Below are 6,780 nucleotides of genomic sequence, written 5' to 3' on the forward strand. Positions count from 1 at the left end.
GAGAAGACACAATCATATCCACACACACACACACACACACACGTACACACGCACACACATGTGCATCCCCTTCTTAGCCCCATCTTTCTCACATTTCTATCCCTGAGGACTTTGAAAAGAGGGAAAGGCCAAACGTACCTACCTCTAATTCTGTGACACTGATAAAACCCTAGCACGAGAGTGTTTCTCCGTTTGGAACACGACCCCTTGTATTTGAACGTCGCAAAGGCTGATTGCATACCCTAGACTTGAATGGGAAACTTTGAGGGTGGACTTGCCCTCATGAAGCTCAGTGAGCAAAGCCTCTACAAACAACTTGTGAGGGAATCAACGAAGCGATGACAAATGCGTCGATTTTCATGAACGTGGGGTTTCGGCTGTGCGTGGCAGCACTTAGGGAAAGTCAGTGAAGCACGCCTTAGTCGGAGAGACTTGGCTCCACGTCACAGCACCCCCTGGCCCCAGGAACAGCAGCTCCCATGATGTAAAGGCCTGGCCCTCTTGCTGGTGCAGGCCGGGGCGAACTGGAGGACTGCTCTGTGCTTGTTTACACCCAGGCTCCACCATTCGAGCTCAAGCTTTGCGATCATCTTGAGGTTACCTCATGGTCAAGATATTTGTGGGCGTTCTAGATATCACATCCATATTTCAGAGAGCAGAAAAGAGGAAGAGAGAAACAGCACCACTCCCTTCCCTTCTGCTTTTACTAGGCAGCCTTTCTGGAAGCCGTCCCACCCCCTGTACACATTTCATCGTGCACACTCCTAGCCACGCCTCGCTGCAGAGGGTTGGCACCCATAACCCTCAGCCCTGCTGTAGGGAAGAGGAGGGACTGCATATCTGGGCATACCTTGCAGGCTTGGTCCTAGACGTAACTAGTAGATATTTTGAAACGAGCAGCTATTACAGCTTCAATGACACCACAAGCAAATCGTTCCCATTTTCATGGAGTCACAAGTGTTTAAAACTGAAAATTGATTTGAAAAAACAAAAATGCTATTTAATAGTACCCTAAGACTAGAGAGAATCAGCTGGTCCCTCACACTGGAGATTCCTAGCACAGTCAGGGAGACTCCATGGGCACCACAGCAGGTCCCTGAGTGCTCCAGTGATAGTGGGTACGTGTGGAATGCTTTGCCTTGTGGTTGTCTCTGGATGTAGTGCTTGCGTTCTCTGATTACTATTCCCAGGGACTCTCATTTGTAAATAATTGCTTGCGAGAACCTGAACTGGCTGGAACATCCCAACCAGGCAGAGGCAGAGACGGCCCCAGGGAGGATGCTTCAGCTCCAAAGCAAAGCACCTGAATGGTCCAATCACAGTGTTTCATTCCAGCAGTTAGCCGGTAATAAGTTCCCTAGTTAAAACCCCAACTTCTCAGCCTCCGGACGCAGTGGACAACTTAATTGGTCATTAGTGCTGAGTGGAGCAGCAGGCTTAGCTGCAGTGCTGACGGGATGATTTTCCCCTTTCACCTCTCACCAGAAATGAAGGTGAGGACAGAGTTGATTTTCCTGTACAGAGTTGGGGACTTCTGGGGGCATTGAGGCCGCTGTGGACTGAAGGTTCAGTGTCTCCCCCGCCCCCCCCAGTTCCTATGTGGAAGCCCACACCTTCAGAGTGGAGGTATTTGGAGATGGGCCTCTATGGAAGCAGTTAATGTGGAAGTGGTCATGGGACAGGGTCCTCATCCAACAGGATTTGTGTCCTTCTAAGAAGAGACAACAGAGCTCTCTCCCTGTGTACACATCAAGGAAAAGCCACACGAGGACATAGCAAAAAACCAGCCAGTGACAAGCCAGGAAGCGGGCTGTCACCAGAGCTACCCTGGTGGGTCTTGGACTTCCAATCTCCAGAATTGGCAGGAGTAATTTTCTGCTACTGAGGCTGCCCAGGGTGTGGTGCTTTGTCCCAGCAGCCAGAGCTCAGGCAGGGTGGTGGGAAAGAGGTGGGTATCTCTGAAAGCGTGTCAAGGGCAAGTCCTGACCACCAACCCTCCCTGGAGTCTCCCTGCTGATGCCACCTCAGCATTCGGTAGCTACGATGCTCCTGTCCCACTCTCCACTGAGCGGTCAGCCATAATCGCCTCCGCTCTGAGCTGCAAGGGCCCTGCAGTTTCTGGCTTTCAGTGACCCACTCGTTTTTTGGATTCTTCATTTCAGCAGCGTCACTACTGACACCTGCTACACTTACGTAGACAAGAATAAAAAGACAGAAATGGCCTCTGCTGTCAGGAGGATCCGTCACCAGGCAAATACAGGTGCCAAGCCAGCGTTAGGTAGCACTTACCGAGCACGTCCCATGGCCACATGGCGGTCCAAGCACTGAATGCACACAAAACCATTCAGCTGCAGGGAGAAGCTGTTACCATCCCCATGCCACAGAGAAAGAAAGAGGCTTAGAAGTGCGATGTAGTTTCTTCATGGACACACAGCTAGTCAGCGGCAGAGCAGGGTACTTGGGGACAGTCTGAATCAGGCCCCGGGCTCTGCTCAGTGCTGTAGAACCAGGTCGCTGCCATTGTCAAGAGTTCAGGCCAGGACCTTTGGGAACCTGAGAATAATATTTTAGCTGATCTTGGGAGCCAGAAAAGATCTCCCAGAGGAAGTCAAGTCTCAGTGGAGAGCTGAAAGATGGTTAGGGTTAAGCAATCACAGAGTAAGACCAGGGCCTTCTGGGCAGCTGGGGCAGAAGGTCTGGGTGTCCCGTGAATGTAGAATGCAGAAGGTGGGGGTGGCGAGGAATCAGATGGAGAGGCAGTGGCATCAAACGTTGTTGAGAATCATCCAAGATTTTCTCCCCCCTTATGAGAGAGAATGAGAGTGAGAGAGAGAGAGAGAGATAGAGAGAGGAGCACTTTGGTCATACCTTGATTCTCTTCTTCTAGTTTCCCAGGCCGTCAATCTTGGGTACTCACCCATGTCCCTGCAGTATTTTCAGACTGCCTTGGCGGGGGATTCAAGCTGCAATTACCATGGGGGATCTAGTTTCTCTTGAGCAGTGCATCATTTCCATGCCACACAGCCAGCCCCCATTGGAGGGTTTTAGTCAGAGAAATACCATCATCACTCTGACACTTTAGAGATTCCTGTAGCAGTACCTTGAAGAATGGTTGAAAAATGAGCACAATGGGAGGAATAACTATTACCTTTGAGGCAAGGAGAGCAGGTAGAGGGATAGTGTAATATTTCTGCAGAGACAATGATGGTGGCTTGAACCAAGGTTGTAGCAGTGTTTACACCAAGGAAATTGGCAAACGTTACAAACCAAATGTTGTTTTCATTTCAGCACCCCTCTGGAAAAACAACTAACTTCTATAATAAAGAACATAGAAGCTCCTTATTTATCCTTCAGGGTTTCTTCTTGGTAGTCTTCTCTGGGCTTCCACCAACATCTTGTCTGTTTTGGCACCTCCTGGCATTTTTCTGCACCCCTCCCCCACCATCGCATCTCACTCTCATAACTGTTATTCTATCTGCCTTTCCTTTCATTCTGAAAGCATTTTTAGTATAGGGACTGTGTCATGCTCATCTCTAGAATAGATCATATCACAGAATTGGGACTTGCAACGGAGTTTTGAAATAAATGAACAAGTGAATGAATGATTAAAATGACTTCGCATTCTGCATTCGACTCTACTCTGCCTCTGGCATAAGAGCTGTCTGACTTAATGGGCAGGACACTTAAACCATGATAAGCCTTGAGCTGCTTTGGTCCTAGACACTTTTTGATAACTAAAGTGACATATATTTTTTCAAGGTTCCCACCCCTCTCTCCCCCGGGGCACATGCACTCACCAGAGAGAGAGAGAGAGAGACAGTGAAGGAAAGTGAGAAGTCAACCCGCAAGGAGGATGGCTAAGCCTCAATTCCTTCTCCATTCTCTTCCTGGGATTTCGGGCATGCATATGCACACATCTGGCTTGCTTTTCAAAGCCAGGTCTGGGACTGAAACCATGCAGTATCGACCCTGTAGGAGTCCAGATCCTTAACCACCACGCCACCTGCTGACCCCAAGCTGAAGTGATATTTTACATCAATGTGTGTATAGCTTCTTCCTGAAATTCTGCTGAGAAACTACTTCAAAAAGGCTACTTTTGAAAGAAAGTACTTTGAAACTACTTGATAGTGAACTGAGCCAAGGAAAATGTACCCAAGGAAGCTCGAGCTGATACTTCAAAGGCCTTCCGAAGGACAGATTGAAAGCAGAGGCCTCTGCCCGCATCGGCTTGGGTAAGCTGTCTTTGTAACTGATCTAAATCGAGGGCAACAGGGCACAAGGACATCAGATTTGTTTTAAAAAAAACAAAACAGCATCCTGTTAGTCTTGGAAAATAATTGCACGAAGCCACCAAAGTGCCACTTCCTCCCATCCTCCCACACAATCTCCCCACCAACAAGACATGTAGATCAAAGGTTCTTCGAGTCCTATGTCTGCCTAGCATGTCACTTCAGTTAACCATCTGAGGGCCAACGCTCAGTGCTGAGCTGAGGGATTAGAAGAATCCCTAGCTCCTCCTGTTCATACCTCCTCTTCTCTTGGCCTCACTCCCTCAGGCTTGTGAGGGTCGAGTTCCCAGGGGTACATTTTTCTGGATTCCAGGGTTCAGGAGACCTGAGCTCGTGGGTGAGCTCTACCACCTCCCACAGAAGCCCAGACAAAAATTTCTGAGCCTTTGTCCCGTCCGTCTGTAAGATGAAGCCCATCTGTCTGCTTGCCCATGTCTCTGAGCTGCTGTGCGGTTGGAGAAAGTAGCCCAATACACACCACCACAGAGTGGTAAGTGGGAGGAGGTCTTGACCCACCCACACCAGCATGCAGAGCCAGAACCCTGAGCCTGAAGAGTGTCATTCCTTTTCTCTTTATTTTTTCTTTAGAATTTTTAAAAATTTAACTTTATTCATTTAGTTATTTAAATTTGACCAGAAAAGGAGAGAGAGAGAGAGAGAGAGAGAGAGAGAGAGAGAGAGAGAGAGGAGAGAAGAGAGAGGGAGAGAGAGAGAGAAGAGAAGAGAAGAGAAAGAAGAGAAGAGAAGAGAAGAGGAAAGGTTAGAGAGCAAGCCTCCAGGTCTGGGACTCAAACCACGGTTGTCCATGTGGGAGTCCAGCATTCCTAACCACCATGCCACATGCCGGCCCTGAAGACTGTCATTTCTTAACATCCTGTTTGATTAAAACCAACGGTTAGGTGAGTAGAGCCTGTGGACGGTCTCTTCCAAAGCTGGGTTCCTGTGTAACAAGCTCACCTGGAAGCATAAAGCCAAGCAGGCTTTGGGTTTCAGATTGAGCTCGGTCTTAATGTGGTAGCTGAGGAAACAGGGATCATGGGAGCTGAAAGAGGTTCCTAAGTCAAAGTAACAAGTGAGGGGTGAAGTCAGAACTCAGCGTCTGGCCCTCAGCGGGAGCCATGGCCACTACATTACATTTGTGGCCTCACAGCAAGACTTGGAATTCAATTTATGCAGAGTTATGTTCACCTAGGGGATGAAGTTGAGCTTGGCATGTGTGGCTGTGCCGATGAGCAGGGGGGAGCTTGGCCTGGAAGTGTATCCAGCCTAACAGGAATGCAGGCTTGCTGTCTTGCAGGTGACAGACACACCGCGCCGAAAGGGATCGCTGCCAAGTACAGAGGGACAAGGAGCCGCAAACGCCAGTGTTCCTTTGAAAAGAGCTGCGGTTCTGGGGCAAACAGCATGCTGAGGTGGTGGAGAGACGACAGATAGTCCTGATAAACACTGTCTCTGCAAGTGCACTTGGAAATAATGGGGTCTGTTCTTTTCCTTTCTTCCTTCCTTTCTCTCTTTCTCTTTCTTTCTTTTTTCTCTCTCTTTCTCTCTCTCTCTCTCTCTCTCTTTCTTCTTTCTTTCTTTCTTTCTTTCTCTTTCTTTCTTTCTTCTTTCTTTCTTTCTTTCTTCTTTCTCTTTCTTTTCTTTTTCTTTCCCTTTTTTCCCCTCAAAGTCCATTTATTTATTGAGCGAGAGAGAGAAGACCTCGACAGGGTCTCCATGCCTCGATCTCCTCTCAGCTTCTGCCAATCTGGATTACAGGCACTCATACACATCTGCTTATGGGAGGGCCCTGGGTCATGAATAGGAGCCCTTCCATGTGAGCCCATTAGCACAAAGAATGTCATCACCGCCTGGACCCAATAACTCTTTAAAAATGACTAACTAATTCAACCATAATTTTGACAATTCTCTCTCTCTCTCTCTTTCCTGCTTACACACATGCACACATACTTGTGGAGCTTCTTGTTGTTTTATTGGGGAAGCAGAGGAGTTTTCAACATAGAAAATTCTGTAGCACAAATGCTTCCTCAGCAAGATTATGTGTGGGACAAGTGTCAACTTTCAATTTACACCTCTGCTGTGAGTCATTGAGTGCTCTGATCCTGAGTTGGTGCTGTCTTCAGTACAATGGGTTGGATTAGCGGTATCCAGCGGTGTCACTCAATGCCTCTGAGATAGAACTGGTAGAATATGCGTAGCTGGCACTGCTATGCAAGAAGACGAGCATTGGATTTGGGCTGCAGCCTGCTGCCCTCCTTCCTGGAACATGGTGGGACTTCTGGGGATACACTCAGCTCATGACCACAGCTCAGACGTCCCCCAGCACCTGACCTGTTGGAACTGGACTGCACATTTCTGGTGGTCTCACTGAGAGCTGGTTAGCTTGTCACAATAATGACTCTTGCTTTCATCTCTTGAGGTGTCATATACAATTATGACTAAGGTTTTCAAAGCTCACAACAGGATAATTACATATTGCTAAAAGAAGGTT

Source organism: Tupaia chinensis, unplaced genomic scaffold (assembly GCF_000334495.1).
Source record: "Tupaia chinensis unplaced genomic scaffold, TupChi_1.0 Scaffold000045_1, whole genome shotgun sequence".
NCBI lineage: Eukaryota > Metazoa > Chordata > Mammalia > Scandentia > Tupaiidae > Tupaia > Tupaia belangeri.